Here is an 18,925-nt window from a genome sequence, read left to right on the forward strand (position 1 = left end):
TCCGGTAGAAGTTTGCCCCGATCGAGAAGCACGGAGGAGACGTCACGGCCACCACGCCTCTAATTCCTGATACGGCGGTCTGGCCTTGACCACCTGCACGTGAAATCGCAGTTGTCGCTCTGCATCCGCATCGGCTGCGCGGAAGAAGATTTTGCACGGCACCCCTCAACGCCAGCAGCATCCGGCGACGCTGTACGTTGAGCGGCACACGAGGACCCAAAATCCCGTAAGACGCAGTTGGCTTCGGACATTTCTGGGCACCAGTTTTTCCCTCCGCGCGAAGAGTCGGCGTCAGGCGTTCAGAGTGTTCGGGCCGCCGCTATGAACGTTGTGCCGCTTTGTTGCGGCTATCATTTGCGACCGCCGGGGTCGCTTCTGAAAGAAAGGAGCCACGTAGCTCGGTGGGCATTGCCCGGTGAAGTCTAACGAGTCGAGTTTAGCTGATGGTCTTTAGTGGACGATTGGTGGGTGTAGAGTTGAGAGAGGGGGGCATCGTCTCAAATGGGGTGGCGGGGCAGAGTTTGCTACTCACGGTCAAGGGGCAGGGCGAGTGGGTGGTGACGGTCGCCCAGCACAGCCAATAGCAGCGCCACAAAGCGTGCGGTGGTGAAGGCGTCCATCGGGGGAGCAGATGGTCGGACCGGGGCTTCCTTCACTTGGCTAGGAGGAGGGGGTAGAAGGGAGGGAGCAGTAGGGGGAGGGAGGTAGCAGGAGGGGGGAAGGGAGGGAGGGAGCTGGAGGAGGTGGAGCAGGAGGAATGATATTTATTAAGACCGCAGGAGTAGGAATCCAAAGAGCTATGAAGCTATTTTTCATATATGTCCAGCTGGGGCACTGGGTCAGAACATCACAACAACAAACACGATGTGAGGGGCAGAGTACAGGAAGAGTAAACAAACCACTTTACAAATATATACTAATAAAACTAACCCATGCATGATCTTGCCACGCGAAGCCCAGAGATCTGGCCACAACTGGTGGCTGATATCATCAAGTGGACATTTATAGCAGTATAGACAAATACTGTAAACGCGTGGTGTTTCTGAATGTGGACGGAAACACAGGAGGACCCGGAGTAAATTACACGTGACCACGGGGAGTGAGACACGTAAACTCCAAATATACAGCAGGTAGTGTCACTCGGTATCAAACCCACGACCTCCAGTACACCAGGTGACAACCATGTCAGGTTAAAGATCTCCTTTGCAAGGGACACTTGGATGCACGCTCCTAATTGATGGACACGTGCTCCTAATTGATGGACACGTGCTCCTAATTGATGGACACGTGCTCCTAATTGATGGACACGTGCTTCTAATTGATGGACACGTGCTCCTAATTGATGGACACGTGCTCCTAATTGATGGACACGTGCTCCTAATTGATGGACACGTGCTCCTGCGTTCATCATGTTTACGTGTTCATTTCACTGAGGCTGCATTTCGCCACTGCAGAATACTAAAGTTGATGAAACACAGTCTTATTTTGGCACCAATGCTCATGCCGATTTTTACCAGATAAATAAAAATCAACATTGATACCCCAGGAAACAGGGCAACGCTGTAACAGCCACAGCTCAGGTTTCTCCCATCACTTAAACAGCACCCCCCCCCCCGGAGTGAGAACACCCTCCAGGATAGAAACCAACACGGCTGCACGTCTGTGCAAGTGCTGTGTGAAACAATTGTTGATGGAAACAAATATAAAGCTGATATGAAAGGGCTCCTGGCAAAGCGTCACCGCAAGGTCGACGTACTGATAATTACGTGCATTTTTGTCGTCCTTGTAAACACGGACTGTGAATAAAACGAGATACAGTACTGGCAGAGTTTATGGATGTGTTACTTGTTCAAGCAGGTTACTCGGTCTAAGAAAAAAAGGCACAGCAAAAATAACTGTGCTTTTTTACGCCTGATGAAGGAAGCTTGTGTTGCCTCCGAAACGTCGTGATTTAATTTAGTTGTTTTCATTTATTTTTATTTTATTTTTTACCTACGTGACTTTATAGGCGGCAGTTTGTAAGCTCCTAAATAGGACAAAGTGAGTTTGAACACGACGTGCTCAAGTGAAGTATTTGAGCAATGCACACGCATTTATGCGTGTGCCCTCACCAGCGCAACGCTGCGTAGATGTCTGGGGGGGGTCTTGAGCTCTTTTCTGTGTCCTCGTGTGGTGGTGGAGGAAATCCGACGTTTCGTGCCTCTAACACGGGCAGGCGACTGCGCGCGGCTGTGATCACGTGAGGCCTTAGGAGGGCGCTTTTAGAAAACGTAGCGCGGATAGGAGAACACGTGAGGGCGAGCATGAATCACAATCCGTAGAACTGATAAGCACCGCCCATTGACAACACTGCCCCATAGAGTCACGTAGGTAGAAAAATAACAGATGACAACGTTTCGATCGTAACACAAGCAACCGTCATCAGGTGGGACAACCACAGCAAGAAGAAAAAAACTGTTTAAGTAGGCGAGGATTAACGTGAACCTATAATCTATATATAAAAGGCAAAGTTGTGAATGTGTGTCTGTTCGAAATGTTTAGCATACTTCCCGACATGCAACAAACTTGAAATTTGGCACGTGGGTAGCTTCCAGACTGTACACAATGCAAAAAGTATAAAATAGACTTTTCTGTTTTGGGGGGGGAGCGCAACAATGGATATATTTTGCACGGCAAGTGAGCGGTGATGTCACATCTGTGACGTCACATTTGTGACGTCACCCGCATGCGACAGCGTCACGCAGTGTGCCTGCTGACGTCACGCATCCCCCCCCCTCCGCGTAGGCCCTGTATTAATCCAAGACAATAATCCAAGTCTCGGGCGAAGCCGTGTAGTAGTAAAGCTCGTGTCTTATATATATAGAGATATGCATATTTTGGGGCCTTATCCGTTTTGTGGGTTGTTTACCGCATGCTGTACAGGAACTGCATCCAGTTCCTGAAGATGCCAGCGCGTGGAGCGAAACGTCGGTCACCGTGCCCCACAACACGTGGCACAACCGGAAAATATAATTGAGAGCTCTACAGCAGAACCCTTAAAGCAAAAACAAAACCTACGCAGGAGTATAATTTTAAATTTTTTGACATTTATATTGCAATTGTAATATCGACGTTATGTCTTGAGACTAACACATTTCCATTTGGAGCTCAAAGATGCGTTGGTTTTTAGTCGCGATATCAATCTCGATTCTGTTATATTGTATAGCGAGCAATGAATCATCACCCCGCTTCAGACAAGGACCGTGAGAGATGACGTCAGAACTACTGCTGAAATCACTGGAATTGGCCTCTTAATCCATCCGCACTGGACTGTATCCACACGAGGACTTCATTTCATCTGGGTGTGTCCGGATCGGCGGCAGAGACATTGTTCCTGCACCCAGCACACCACATCCAGTATACCTCTCTATTTAGCTCCGTCTCTTGTCGTCGTGCACCCACTCCAGTCTACCAGCAGCTTGGAAAGTATTTTGGTGAGAGATGAAGCCCCGGGCACACTAGTTACGTGCCCTGCTGTGTCCGCCACATGTCAATAAAACGTGTACATATACATTCGTTTCAGAGCAGGAATAAGCCACAATTGGTGAAACAAACATACATTCAATCTTGACTTAAAGCTTTCGTGACTGCAGGAATTCACATTCTTTGGGTCTTTCAGTAAAGTCACGTCGATAGCTTCAAAGAAAATGACAAAAAAGTCTACGTGACTTTACCGAAAGACCCAAGAATACAAACGTACATGATTATGATGACGTATTATTGTGTGTGTGTTTGAGTCATTGGTGACCAGGCAGTGATCATTCACTCACAACCCTTGCGCGAGCAAAATTTGATCACGGGCAGCTTGCTCAGATTCAAAAGCAGAAACTGAGCAGTGCAGCCTCAGAGCATTGCCCCTGAGCCCCCCCCCCCCCCCCCCCGGTTCGTCAAAGCGCTGTCGGCAAGCGGGTAGCGTGCACAACATCTATCGTGCCACGTGGCTCTTCACAGTCAAACCGCAGCTGCGACACAGCAGGCATCTCGGCCCACGTAGAGAAGAGATGCAAAATAAAAGGGCATCGAAACCCCCGCCTAGGAATTCTCGTGTGTGGGTGTGTGCAGTGGGGAGGGGGCAGTGTGGGGTTGCAGCTGACCCCGACACAAACAGCTGGAGCTGAACTTTGAGCAGTGGCGTAGCTATCGAATGTGACAGGCGATGCAACTGCTCCGTGCGTGGACGTTGGAACGTCTTTCGCATCGCGCGTAGCCAACCGTGCAGGTCAGAACCGCATGGGGCTCTGGGGCAACATTGACCGGAGACATCCGGTTTGTTGTTGTTGTTGTTGTTTGTTTGTTGTTATTGTTGTCAGCCAGTACATTCCCATTGCTGGGCAAAGGCCTCCGTCATCCACATCAGAGGTTTCTGTTGGTTTGGTTAGATCGCGGAAATAGATAAATGTTGCGTCGTAAAAACCCGCCACCACCCGACACAGCCAACGAGTAAGGGTTGTCACGTAAACAGAACGTGCCAATTCGTCACTAGCACAGCACGAGTGTGTAGTGTATAGTGTAGTGTATAGTGTAGTGTACTAGTACAGCACTAGTGTGTAGTGTATAGTGGTGTATAGTGTAGTGTACTAGTACAGCACTAGTGTGTAGTGTATAGTGGTGTATAGTGTAGTGTACTAGTACAGCACTAGTGTGTAGTGTATAGTGGTGTATAGTGTAGTGTACTAGTACAGCACTAGTGTGTAGTGTATAGTGGTGTATAGTGTAGTGTACTAGTACAGCACTAGTGTGTAGTGTAGTATATAGTGTAGTGTACTAGTACAGCACGAGTGTGTAATGTATAGTGTAGTGTATAGTGTAGTGTACTAGTACAGCACTAGTGTGTAGTGTATAGTGGTGTATAGTGTAGTGTACTAGTACAGCACTAGTGTGTAGTGTATAGTGGTGTATAGTGTAGTGTACTAGTACAGCACTAGTGTGTAGTGTAGTATATAGTGTAGTGTACTAGTACAGCACGAGTGTGTAATGTATAGTGTAGTGTATAGTGTAGTGTACTAGTACAGCACTAGTGTGTAGTGTAGTGTATAGTGTAGTGTACTAGTACAGCACGAGTGTGTAGTGTATAGTGTAGTGTATAGTGTAGTATACTATAACAGCACTAGTGTGTAGTGTATAGTGGTGTATAGTGTAGTGTACTAGTACAGCACTAGTGTGTAGTGTATAGTGGTGTATAGTGTAGTGTACTAGTACAGCACTAGTGTGTAGTGTAGTATATAGTGTAGTGTACTAGTACAGCACGAGTGTGTAGTGTATAGTGTAGTGTATAGTGTAGTGTACTAGTACAGCACTAGTGTGTAGTGTAGTGTATAGTGTAGTGTACTAGTACAGCACGAGTGTGTAGTGTATAGTGTAGTGTATAGTGTAGTGTACTAGTACAGCACTAGTGTGTAGTGTATAGTGGTGTATAGTGTAGTGTACTAGTACAGCACTAGTGTGTAGTGTAGTATATAGTGTAGTGTACTAGTACAGCACGAGTGTGTAGTGTATAGTGGTGTATAGTGTAGTGTACTAGTACAGGACTAGTGTGTAGTGTAGTGTATAGTGTAGTGTACTAGTACAGCACTATTGTGTAGTGTATAGTGTAGTGTATAGTGTAGTGTACTAGTACAGCACTAGTGTGTAGTGTATAGTGGTGTATAGTCTAGTGTACTAGTACAGCACTAGTGTGTAGTGTATAGTGGTGTATAGTGTAGTGTACTAGTACAGCACTAGTGTGTAGTGTAGTGTATAGTAGTGTATAGTCATTCATGGATTTGGCTGAACGTCGCAGTGTAGAAGCGCAGAGCTTGGACATTTATTTCACGTGATATGGCTCCCTTCTAGCTTGCCTCTCGCTTTTCACGCAAGTGGCCTCGGTGCGAAAACCGTGCACGTTACAAATTCAGCAGCATTTCGAGGCGCGATTGCACGAATTTCGACGCTGTTTTTCAAGACGCATTTAAAGCATAGAGCGCAGCCACCTGCACGCGGTCACCCCGGTGACTCGCCGAGTTCGGGCGCGGGCGCAGTGCCCCCCGCGACGCCACGGAGGGGGGCCGAGCGGAGCGCGCGGAGTGTTCATCACGCCAGCAGCAGCACCGACGATTCGTCCGGGGCGGGGGCGGGGGGGGTGGAGGCGCTCGCCGGCAGTGAATCCACACGGCGACGGTGCCCGCCCTCGACTCGTCAGGGAGGGGGCAAACACGTGGTCGAGAGGGCCCGACCCTTCGCAGCAGTATAACGAGAACATGATGGGAGACTATATTTTGGGGGCTGATTCGTGAAAGTGATTGACAGTAAAATCATAAATCTCGAAAAACTACTTGCTTATAAATCTTTTGTAGCAATTTTTGTTCTTACTTTAGTATAAATACATGTTAATTTTTATTCGCCCATTTTCTCATTGAAAATAGGTACATTTCAAAATGTCACTGTCTTGGTCGCAAAAGCAAAGTCTGTGGGGAATAATAATAGCAGCCACTTTCTGTACTTTTGAGGCAGAGGTTCGCACATTGAGCGTTAAATATTCCTCCATTTGCACATCGATACAAGTGCATGTATGCCCACACAGTTGTGTTAGTTGTTGTTGTTGTAAAATATGGGCCGTGTAAGCCGCTTTGACGAAACGAAAAAAGAAAGGACTTGGTGTCTGATGATTCAAGCCCTGCTAATATCACAGTCGATGACACGAGGCTATCGATTTAATTATTAACTGGCAAAAAAATGACAGTTCACTACACCCGCACAACAGCGTCAAACGAATACCGGCGAAACGAGAATCGCGAGCTGAACAAACCTTTAAACGAGACACGATGATGAAAAACCCCTAAAAAAAGGAAGTAACTAAAATCCTAAAAAAGGTAGCAAGTCATGGGAATAACCACTAACACCGCGTTACTACCGCTAACACCGCGTTACTACCGCTAACACAACGTTACTACCGCTAACACAGCGTCACTACCGCTAACACCGCATTGCTACCGCTAACACCGCGTTGCTACTGCTAACACCGCGTTGCTACCGCTAACACCGCGCTGCTACCGCTAACACCGCGTAGCTACCGCTAACACCACATTACTATCGCTAACACCGCGTTACTACCGCTACGGGTAGCTCAGGATGCCATGCTTCGAGCCCTATCTCTAACGCCGAGCGAAACGGTCCCAACGGTGCGGGATGGGGGGGGTCACGCCCCCAAACACTCGCGTAGAAATCGCTCCCAGAGTGTGGCGGTGGTGGTGATGGCGGTGTTGCCGCGTGACTTCTGGAGGACCTTGAGTCTCTGGTGGAGATCGTAGAGGTCAATGGATCCCACGGACTTCTACATCGCTTTTAGACGGTCAACGCGAGAGAGTTTGGCAAACTCTCTCACTTTCTCCTGCAACATCATCAACATCATCATTGTCAACGTCAACATCGTCAACATCATCAACATCAACATCATCACCAACGTCAACATCGTCATCGACACCATTGTCATTAACATCATCACCACCACCCTCACCACCCTCACCACCACGCTAACCACCACCACCACCCTCACCACCACTGCTCACCTGAGGCAGGAACTGACACAGGTTGGACACCTAGATGTTGAAGACAAAGGGAGGTGGCCCAAATAATGTCTGCTTAAGCCCCCCCATGGACTGGCACCAGCACTGTGAGAGATGAATTTCCGCGCGTGGAGGTGTTCGGGGAGGTCACAGATCTGAGCGCTGAGTGGCCCAGGCTCAAATTCCTGGGGTCAAACGTGGGGTTTGAGCGGCCCATTTTCAAATGTTGTTAAGTGTAGGGAATCGATGGTCTCGGGCCGGTCACCAATGACATCACAAGATCATTCCACGCTATCAAATTAGTTTTTCTTAAATTGGCGAAAAAAATATCTGGCTCAGAGATTTAAAAGAAAAAGATTTTACTGCAATGCGATGAACCTCTTCTTGAGGGCATGTGGGAATGTGAAGGGATCTAAGCAGTAGTTCTGTGATATCTCCTTCCACAGGCCGTTCTCGAAAAACACGTTGTTAGCGCTGCCCTGCTAGTGCTCTGAACGGACACTCCTTCCCCGTGTCACGAACTGGCCCGTACAATCGGAATACAATTTTTGTAAAATATAGAAACATAACCAGTCGCACTCACTGCAGCTGAGCGCTGCGTGAGTGCGCGAGTGTGTGTGACATTTACCAGCTGGGGATTTTTTTGCACACAGCGTTGTTGGTGCACGGTGCTTTTTTCAGGAATATTTTGATGGGGTTTTTTTTCATGGATTTTATGTTTTTACACAATCACACGTAGTAGTCACTTTAAGATGTTTTCTTGTTCGTGTTTTTTTGTTTGTTGTGGCTGCACCCGATTCAAGAGCCGAATGGCTCACAGGGCTATACTAAAATAAAAAAAACTGAAACTGTACGTGCTGCTGTGGATGTGTGGGGGCTACCGTCCCCCGCCATCACCGAATTGTCGGGGCCGCTGTCTCCCGATTCCCCCGTGACGCTCGTACCGCTACCCCCTGGCTATTCTGTGGGGTCCGGGCTACCGGCCTCAACTCCCTCGCCTCCCTATACCCCTGCCTTTGTTGCTGCCCGCGTTGGCATATTTCTATTAGCGGGGCGGTACGCTCTACGCTTGCAGCGCGCTACGCTGGTTGAAGGGGATCCCTGCGTTCTGATTTAAAGGGGCCGTTTAAACCGCCGCGCGAATACGCGTATGCCTGGCGCGTCGCTCGCTACCTCGCTATAGACACTCGTACAGGCGAGCGATCGTAACCCAGTTGTTAGGGTCGCCGGCCCCCGGGATCTCCCCTGCCTGCGACCCTGTCCGCGAAGTACCGACGCTCCCAGACTCTCCACTAGTGTGGGAGCTGCCGCCGCCACACTCCTCCCCTGGCGGGGAAAGGTCGTCGCGCTCCTGTTCCCCCCCCTGTGCCGTCCCCCCCCGAGTCCGGGTCTCCTGCCGGTGGGGCATCCCACTCGACCCCCCTGGGACCCGCTAGCGCTTCGCCGGCACCCAAACGCGACGCTCCCCGCCCGCGCAGTCCCACGCACCAATCACACGCGGGTAACAGGGGGTCAAAGGTCGGAGGGTAAGCGACGTCGTTCGTGCTCACTCCGACGCTTGGGGGGATTGGTTTGAACGGGTTTAAAGGGCTATGCGATGGGCATGCGTGCGAGACGGGTATCCGCTCGCAACGCAGGAGTCCGCAGCCGACGGTTCGTAGCGCACACAATCCACGCGGCGCCGCTCCACACACGCGGCGACCACCGAGAACAGCAAGCGAACCCACGCTTCCACTCTCTTTCCACACACTCGCAAAAACCACCACACCAGTCTGTTATGTAACGACCACCGCGACAGCAAGCGCACCCACGCTTCCGCAATAACCACACCAGTCTGTTATGTAACGACCACCGCGACAGCAAGCGCACCCACGCTTCCGCAATAACCACACCAGTCTGTTATGTAACGACTACCGCGACAGCAAGCGCACCCACGCTTCCGCAAAAACCACACCAGTCCGTTATGTAACGACCACCGCGACAGCAAGCGCACCCACGCTTCCACAAAAACCACACCAGTCCGTTATGTAACCGCCGACGATTTATTCCACCGCGTCGGCGAGCCCTTATTTAATCGAGTCAGTCGGGATCAGCGGGGCAGGACCGATCTATCTCTCGATAGTCGGCACTACACTCTACCTGTCCTTCTCCCCTTTACCCTCTCCGGTTTTGCTCTTAAGCTAAGTCCCAACTCCCTCTCTCTCTCTTACTCACGGTTCGTCGTCACTGCCGTCTGGTCCTCGCGGCGCGTCGATACGTCCCACGGACGTTCGCGCGGCTGGACTCGGGAGTTGACGGACCTGGGGTCGACTCGAGTAGCCAGAGACCCTTTTTCCTTCGCCCTCACCCGCTTTATTCTTTCTACATCAAAGGGGCTACCTGGTGCCGACTCGCGGGCCAATCAGCTCGCTGGGATCACCCACCAATCGGTAGGCCCATCTGTATCCCAGCATCCCCCGGGCCGTTGCTTTCAGCGACGTCCGCATCTAAATTTACCTGCTCAGCGACCCTCCAGCCAGAGGGCGACCCTGCTTTCCCGCCGCTCGTGGCTCTGCCCTCCTACCTGCCTGCTGACCCGTGTGTGTTGTGTGTGCTGTCTACCCGCGGTGGCTCGGCAGCCCCGTCGTGACCATGTAATTACAACCAAAGTCACGGCGCCGCGGTGGGTGTTAGCGTCGGGGGAGACCGTCCAATTCCCTGGCTGCAGGAAACCGTGAAGATTATCCCTTTACGAGGGCTTCTGGGTGAAAACCTGTCGGCCAGGGTGTCTCCCCACGCGCTCTAATGGTGGGGGAGTGCGTGCGTGTGTGTTCCGGTGGGGGGGGGGGTGGGGAGGTGGTGGGGTGGAGCAATGTCGGCCTCGTCGCTCGGAGCGGCGAGATCGCAGGTGGGCCGCCCGCCGATCGGCTCCGTGGCGGCGGCATCACATAGCCCCCCGAGGTGCCAGTCCCCGTCCCGGGTTGACTGGAGCACCTCGCCTGGGCCGCGCTCACGAGGTAGCGCTGCGGGGTCCGGGGGATCCGCCCGGATCTCGTGGCTGGCCTCGGGGGAGGTGGCTCCGTCCTCGGGGTTTCCTGCAGCGGTCTCCTTCTCCACTCCAGTGGCTCCTCCGATCCCTCGGCACCTGGGGGCTGGGGGACAAACTCCGCGGCAGCGGGGTTTAAGGGGCGGCGTCCCCGCCGTCCTCTGGCGGGGCCGGGACGCCTCGGGGCTGGGGGCACGGCGGGGCCCATGTAGTGCGCGAGGCCCCCGAGCACGGGTGGCGCAGGGGCACCGGGGTTTCGCGGTACTCGGGCAGCGAGGTTCTCCCCCGCCGGGGCTGCCCTCCATGGTTTTAAGCGGCGGACGTTAACCACCGTTTCTCGGCCCCTCTCTCCACCCTGGATTAATACCGTCCAGGGAGAGATCTGCCGTACCACGGTCCAGGGGCCCCGCCAGTAGGTGGTCAGCTTCCCCACCTGTCCGGCCCCGACGCGAGGGGTGTGTAGCCACACCTTGGTACCTGTCAAGAAAAGGGGGGGCTCCACGCGGGGTCGGGTGCTCTGTTCCTGTCGCCGATGCGCGGCCTCCCCTTGCGGGTAGGCCCGGTCCCGGACCCCTCGTAGGGTCTCCATCAGATGTTCCACGGGGCGACTCCCTTCCTCCGTTTGGGGTGGAGGAATGCCGAACAGCAAGTCTGCGGGTAGACGAGACTCACGACCAAACATCATTAGGAACGGGGTTTGTCCCGTCGATGTGTGCACCGTGGTGGCGTAGGCGAACAGGGCGTAGGGGAGGTGTTCGTCCCAATCCCGTTGGTTTGCGGCCGCCATACGCTTGAGCTTTCCGGCCAGAGTCTGATTCATACGTTCAACCATACCGTTCGCCTGGGGGTGGTACGCCGTGGTTCGGTCTTTCTGGATCCCGAACTCCCGGCACAGCGCCTGAAACAACTCGGCCTCGAACTCGCTACCCTGGTCGGTAAGGACTCGCTCCGGGATCCCGTGCTTAAGTACATAGTGCTCCACGAACGCCCGGGCTACTACCAGGGCCGTTTTATCGGGGATGGCCACCGCCACGGGGTAGCGGGTGAAGTATTCCACCGCTACGAGGATATAGCGGTTGCCCCGGTGGGATCGTGGGAATGGCCCCTGGAGATCGATGCCGACCAGCTGGTTAGTCCGACTGACGCGGAACGGCCTTAGGGGTACTTGGTATCGTGCCGGTTTCGGCCCGCACTGCTGACAAGCGCGGCAGCCCTGTACCCAGGCGGCCACATCTTGCGTCAATTTGGGCCAGAGATACTGGCGACGCAGAGTCTCCCGAGTGCGCCGTTCCCCGTCATGGCCCCCGAGCGGGTGGTCGTGTACCAGCCGTAGCAGCTGGGGTCGCACCTGGGCGGGAACACAGATGCACCCCGGCTGGCCGGCCTCGGTTAACTCCCGTACCACCCCGTTCTGCACACACAACCGGGCATACAAACCGCTCCAGGGCCCTGGTAGGGTGCTTTTCCCCTCCCGCAGGGCCGCTTCCACCGCCGCCAGATCCGGATCCCGCTGCTGGGTCTGCCTCAGCTGCTCGTCGCTCAGGCCCGGGAAGGCGCAGCCGACGTCCTCCTGGATCCGTCCGATCGGGGCGGGGTGGTCCACGGGGTCCCGAGTCGTGGGCCCTGCGCTCGCCGGGCGGCCGACTGGGTCCGCGCCTCCACCTGTGGGGGTCTCTGTGGCGCATACCGCACTCTCTCTCGCCGGGGGGGGGTTAGGTTCAGCGGGTTCCCGGGGGTCCGTTGCCTGTCGGCAACGTCCCCCCGTGAAGCACGGGCAGGCCTCCTCCGCCCTCGTCTCGGCACACACCGCGGGTCGCCGTGATAATGCGTCCGCGTTTGCATGCGTCCGCCCCGCCCGGTATTCGATCTGCAGGTTGTACTCCTGCAGCTGCGCCAGCCATCGGGCCATCTGTCCCCGCGGTTCCTTGAAGGTGAGGAGGAACTGCAGAGCATAATGGTCCGTGCGCACTCGACATTTCCTGCCGTATAAATACGGCCGAAACTGTTTACACGCGAAGATCACAGCGTACAATTCCTGACGGGTCACACAGTAGTTCAGCTCGGCCCCGCTCAGGGTCCGGCTGGCGTACGCAATCACCCGTTCCACCCCTTCCTGCACCTGCGACAACACCGCACCCAGCCCGCTGCTGCAGGCGTCGGTGTCCAAAATAAAGTCGGTGGTAAAATCGGGGAAAGCCAGTGTGGGGGTGTGTGTGAGGTGGTCTTTGAGGGTGGTGAAGGCCGTCTGGCAGGCCTCCGTCCACTGATAGGGGTTCTTGGGGGAAGTGAGTTGGGTGAGGGGGCGTGCAATCTCGCTGAATCCCTTTACAAATCGACGGTAATAGGTGGCGAGCCCCAAGAATGACCTTATCTCCGACAGGTTTCTTGGCTGTGGCCAATCCACTACGGCGCGTACCTTGTCCGGATCGGTGCGCACCCCCGCCTCGCTGACGCGATGTCCGAGGTACCCCACCTCGCGCTGTGCGATGTAACACTTACGCGGCTTGAGCTTGAGATGAGCCGCTCGCAGTCGCTGGAACACCTCCCGTAACCTGGACCAGTGCTCAGACAGAGATCTACTGAACACGATCACATCATCCAGGTAAATCAGGCATTGCTCCCACTGCAAGCCCCGCATCACCAACTCCATCAGCCGCTGGAACGTCGCGGGCGCGTTGGTGAGCCCGAACGGGAGTACTCGAAACTCGAATAGCCCCATCGGGGTGGTGAATGCGGTTTTTGGCCGATCCTCCTCCGTCATCTCCACCTGCCAGTACCCGGACGCGAGATCGAGGGTGGAAAAATACCGCGCTCCGGCGAGGCTGTCAAAGGTGTCGTCGATGCGCGGTATGGGGAAGGCGTCGCCGAGGGTGACTGCGTTTAGTTTGCGGTAATCGACGCAAAACCGGGTTGACCCGTCCTTTTTTGTTACTAGCACCACCGGGGCAGACCAGGGGCTCGCCGAGGGCTGAATTATGTTATCGCGGAGCATGTCCCTGACCGCCTCTTTGATCTGGGCGCGTTCGGGTGCGCCCACGCGGTACGCGGGGAGTTTTATGGGTCGGGCGGCCCCGGTGTCGATTTGGTGCTTAACGAGATCTGTGCGACCCACGTCTGAATCGTGTTCGCTGAACACGTCGGCGTACTCCCGCAGTAACCCGCGTAGCTGATCGGCCTCTCCCTTGGGTAAATCTGCCCAAGGTACGTGTACCGCGTCAAGAAGGGGGACGACCTCGGCGTGGGGAGTCGGGCCGACTCGCCAGGCCAGGTCTTGTTGGTCCTCGGGGCGACCGGGGTCCTCCGCCCAGAGTGCGAATACCGAGTCGCTGGAGTGGCGCGCGTGTAGGGGGTGCACGGTGGCTACTGTGGTGCGCCGTCGTAGTATTGCTGGGGTGCCGTGGGGGTTAAACACACGCATGAACAATCGGCCCCCATCGGCGTTTACCAACGTGGCTGACCCCACAACCCCGTATCGTTTTGCCAACTCCGGGTGAGGAGTTAGCATTACCTCCCCCGATGGTCGGTGCGCGGGGTCGGTGGAGGGTGTCGCCACAGGTACCAGCATCTCGGCGAGCGGCCCGATGGTGACGGCCGTCGTCAGGGTAGCGGCCACAGGTGTGAAGCGGGGGCGATTCGGCTCCCGTCCCAGGAATGGAATCCGTTCCCCGCTGCCTTCCACGGTGGCGCACCGCTGTCGGGGCTGCACGTTGAGCCCCAGCTTTTCCAGGAGGTCGGTACCTGCGATACACTCGTGGCACAGCACACTCGAGACGTAGAACTCCTGAGTGCACACCTGGTTTCCGAGACGGACCTCGAGGGAGATCCTTCCCAGCAACCCCATCCCGGCTCCGCTCGCTGTGTGCAGCGCGCAATCCGGGGCCGGCAGGCGGCTCACGTCAACCCCGAGCACGCTGCAGTGCGCGGCGCTCACGAGTGAGGCCACGGCCCCCGTGTCCAGTAGGATCCGGGTGCGCTGCCCGTTCACCTGTCCTTCCACCAGTGACGTGGCCCCCGTGATTCCTGCCACCAGCTCCCGTAGCCAGTCGCCCGTCCTCACCGCGTCCTTGGGTGTTGTGGCCGTGACCTGTGTGGGTGTCACTTGCTTACCATTGTTATTATCGTCGTTTTGTTTCGGGACCTCGGTGATTGCACCCCTAGGTGGTCCACTCTCTAGGGGGCGTTGGCGTTTAACCCTTCGGTATATCTAGCGCGGGCGATCTGTGGGCAGTCTCTCATGAGATGCCCCTGACGGCCGCACATATAACACGCCCGGGGGGGGGTGGCGGCTCCATAGTGGGCACCCTGCCCGCTCCCTCTCCCCCCCGTGCGCCGCTGCCCAGACTCTGCTTCTAGTCGGGCTACCCTCCCAGCTAGCCCTCCCAACTCGGTCTGAATCGTCTCTACCGTAGTCTGCAGCGTAGTCACATGTGCCCGTACTTGGGTTACGTTGTTGTCCACTTGGGTTACTTTGTTGTCGATCCCCCCGATGCCCGCCTGTATCCCCGCTACCCATCCCGGGGTGGTCTCGCGGGATACCGGAGGCCCCCTTTCCCGACCCCCTACCATCCTGGTGAGCTCCTGTTCCTCCTCTTCCTCCTCGGTGGACAGACTTGCGATGGTGCGCTCCCGTCCCAGTCCTCGGAGCTGTGCGCGTTCGCTAGAAATTCTTTCACATTTGCGCGCGCGCTCGACAAGGGCATCAAAGGAGAGGCGCGTACAGTTCACGTCTGGCTGCCACCACGCCGTGCGCATTAAGTATCGCTGGATTTTCTCTGCGGCCAGCTCCTCAATCGCTTCCGTGGTGTGCCTCGGGCGTGCGATCTTTGTTAGCTCACGCACATCCTCGGCATAATCGCGCAGGTCCTCGCCGGGTTGGCGACGGCGTGCCTCTAAGGCCGCTTTTGCCTCCTCCTCATCGCGCGTACCGAAGCGCAGATCAAGTCGGCGCATCAGCTCCTCTAGCTGTGTCTGCGCGCTTGCGGGTAGGGCTTCCACAAAATCGGCTGCCCGCCCATCCAGATTCATATTAAGTTGACGTAGCGTCTGCGCGTCCGTCCACCCATTAATTTCCTTAGCCCCTAGGACGTTGCGGGCAAATGCTCTCCACGAAGGTGTACCCCGGCCAGTGAATATATGCCTTATTTTCGCGTGGGGTAACGCGGGGGTTCGTACCGCTTCTGACACCATATTGTTAGGGTCGCCGGCCCCCGGGATCTCCCCTGCCTGCGACCCTGTCCGCGAAGTACCGACGCTCCCAGACTCTCCACTAGTGTGGGAGCTGCCGCCGCCGCACTCCTCCCCTGGCGGGGAAAGGTCGTCGCGCTCCTGTTCCCCCCCCTGTGCCGTCCCCCCCCGAGTCCGGGTCTCCTGCCGGTGGGGCATCCCACTCGACCCCCCTGGGACCCGCTAGCGCTTCGCCGGCACCCAAACGCGACGCTCCCCGCCCGCGCAGTCCCACGCACCAATCACACGCGGGTAACAGGGGGTCAAAGGTCGGAGGGTAAGCGACGTCGTTCGTGCTCACTCCGACGCTTGGGGGGATTGGTTTGAACGGGTTTAAAGGGCTATGCGATGGGCATGCGTGCGAGACGGGTATCCGCTCGCAACGCAGGAGTCCGCAGCCGACGGTTCGTAGCGCACACAATCCACGCGGCGCCGCTCCACACACGCGGCGACCACCGAGAACAGCAAGCGAACCCACGCTTCCACTCTCTTACCACACACTCGCAAAAACCACCACACCAGTCTGTTATGTAACGACCACCGCGACAGCAAGCGCACCCACGCTTCCGCAATAACCACACCAGTCTGTTATGTAACGACCACCGCGACAGCAAGCGCACCCACGCTTCCGCAATAACCACACCAGTCTGTTATGTAACGACTACCGCGACAGCAAGCGCACCCACGCTTCCGCAAAAACCACACCAGTCCGTTATGTAACGACCACCGCGACAGCAAGCGCACCCACGCTTCCACAAAAACCACACCAGTCCGTTATGTAACCGCCGACGATTTATTCCACCGCGTCGGCGAGCCCTTATTTAATCGAGTCAGTCGGGATCAGCGGGGCAGGACCGATCTATCTCTCGATAGTCGGCACTACACTCTACCTGTCCTTCTCCCCTTTACCCTCTCCGGTTTTGCTCTTAAGCTAAGTCCCAACTCCCTCTCTCTCTTACTCACGGTTCGTCGTCACTGCCGTCTGGTCCTCGCGGCGCGTCGATACGTCCCACGGACGTTCGCGCGGCTGGACTCGGGAGTTGACGGACCTGGGGTCGACTCGAGTAGCCAGAGACCCTTTTTCCTTCGCCCTCACCCGCTTTATTCTTTCTACATCAAAGGGGCTACCTGGTGCCGACTCGCGGGCCAATCAGCTCGCTGGGATCACCCGCCAATCGGTAGGCCCATCTGTATCCCAGCATCCCCCGGGCCGTTGCTTTCAGCGACGTCCGCATCTAAATTTACCTGCTCAGCGACCCTCCAGCCAGAGGGCGACCCTGCTTTCCCGCCGCTCGTGGCTCTGCCCTCCTACCTGCCTGCTGACCCGTGTGTGTTGTGTGTGCTGTCTACCCGCGGTGGCTCGGCAGCCCCGTCGTGACCATGTAATTACAACCAAAGTCACGGCGCCGCGGTGGGTGTTAGCGTCGGGGGAGACCGTCCAATTCCCTGGCTGCAGGAAACCGTGAAGATTATCCCTTTACGAGGGCTTCTGGGTGAAAACCTGTCGGCCAGGGTGTCTCCCCACGCGCTCTAATGGTGGGGGAGTGCGTGCGTGTGTGTTCCGGTGGGGGGGGGGTGGGGAGGTGGTGGGGTGGAGCAATGTCGGCCTCGTCGCTCGGAGCGGCGAGATCGCAGGTGGGCCGCCCGCCGATCGGCTCCGTGGCGGCGGCATCACACAGTCACACCGGAGCGCGAGCGCTAAGCACTATTGTAAGTGATCGTACAGATGCGGGGACACCAAGCACGCTCCACGCTCTCAAAGACCGCACGACGCAGTTTTATCCTCCAGCTAGCGATTTTATTTGCCGCGAGTAACCAATTTAATCTAAGTGTGATGGTGTGGGTCAGTGGACGCTAGTCTATCCCTCAGAGGTCTTCGATTCAAGTTCTCCTACCGATCGCCCCGCTCTTTACCCTGGATTAAAAACACTTAAACTTACGCCTCTCTCCCTCGCACTTACTTCCACCCTGCTGTGCTGACTGCTGTAAGGGGACGAGGCGGCGAGTTGTCTCTGTAGAGGGGCGAGCCTGGCGGTGCTGGAGTACGTCTCACGGACGTCTCGGACGGCTTACTCTGCTGCTCCTGGAACCGCGATGAACTTGAAGAAGAACTGACTTGCTACCTGAATCCCCCTCCCTTTATCCTACCTACAACAAAGGAATTTCGCCGTTTCGGTCTCTTGGCCTCCCATCCAATCAGGGGCTCGGATTTTCCCACCCTTTCGATACCCGGATCCCAGCTCGGGTGACGTCGCCGCAGTGATCTCACCGACGTCCGCTCTCTGTTCTCCCGCTACCAGTCCACTGACCCGTGCTTGTGCGTGTGTGGTTCCACTCGCGGTGGCTCGATGGCCCTTGCCGTGACTAGGCCACTTTAATATTAGGTCGCGGCGCCGCAGTGCATGTCAGCTACAGGGGGAAGATCGCCCAATTTCCCGGCCGCAGGAAACCATGAAGTTCGATCCCACTAGGGACTTCTGGACAAAAACCTGTCGGCCGGGTGACCTCCCCTCCCGGCTCTACGTGGGGCATGTGTGCGTTCGTGCGGGGGGGGGGGGGTGGCGAGGGTGCTCCGCGTCGGCGTCGGCATCCCCCGGTGGCGGCTTCACGGTGGTGGGCACGACCTTGGCAGAGCGGCTCTGCTGCGGCGGCCTCACGACTGTGCAGTGGGCAAAACGCGGACGTCTGAGAAGGCACCGGCCCCGGGAGAGTGGCGGGAAATCCGAGGCCTCGGTGATGGCGTCGCGGCAGTGGGCACGGCTCCGCTGGAGCGGCTCTGCTGCGGCGGCACCACACAGCCCCCCAAGGTGCCAGTCCCCGTCCTGGGTTGACTGGAGCACCTCGCCTGGGTTGACCCTACAAGGTAGCACCGCGGGGTCTGCGGGACTCGCCCGGCTCTCGTGGCTGTGTCTCGGGGGTGGTGGCTCCGTCTCTCGGGGTTTCAGCGGCAGTCTCCTTCTCCACTTTAATGGTTCCCTCTGGCCCTGGCTACCTGCGGGCTGGGAGACAAACTCGGGGGTGGTAGGGTTCAGGGGGCGCCGTCCCCGTCTCTCCTGGCTTGGGCCGGGACCCCCTGGGGCCCGGGACCCCGTGGGGC

This window comes from Petromyzon marinus, unplaced genomic scaffold (genome assembly GCF_048934315.1).
Source record: "Petromyzon marinus isolate PM22_M1 ecotype Great Lakes invasive population unplaced genomic scaffold, UKy_Petmar_22M1.pri1.0 PM_G_Scaffold_62, whole genome shotgun sequence".
Taxonomy (NCBI): domain Eukaryota; kingdom Metazoa; phylum Chordata; class Hyperoartia; order Petromyzontiformes; family Petromyzontidae; genus Petromyzon; species Petromyzon marinus.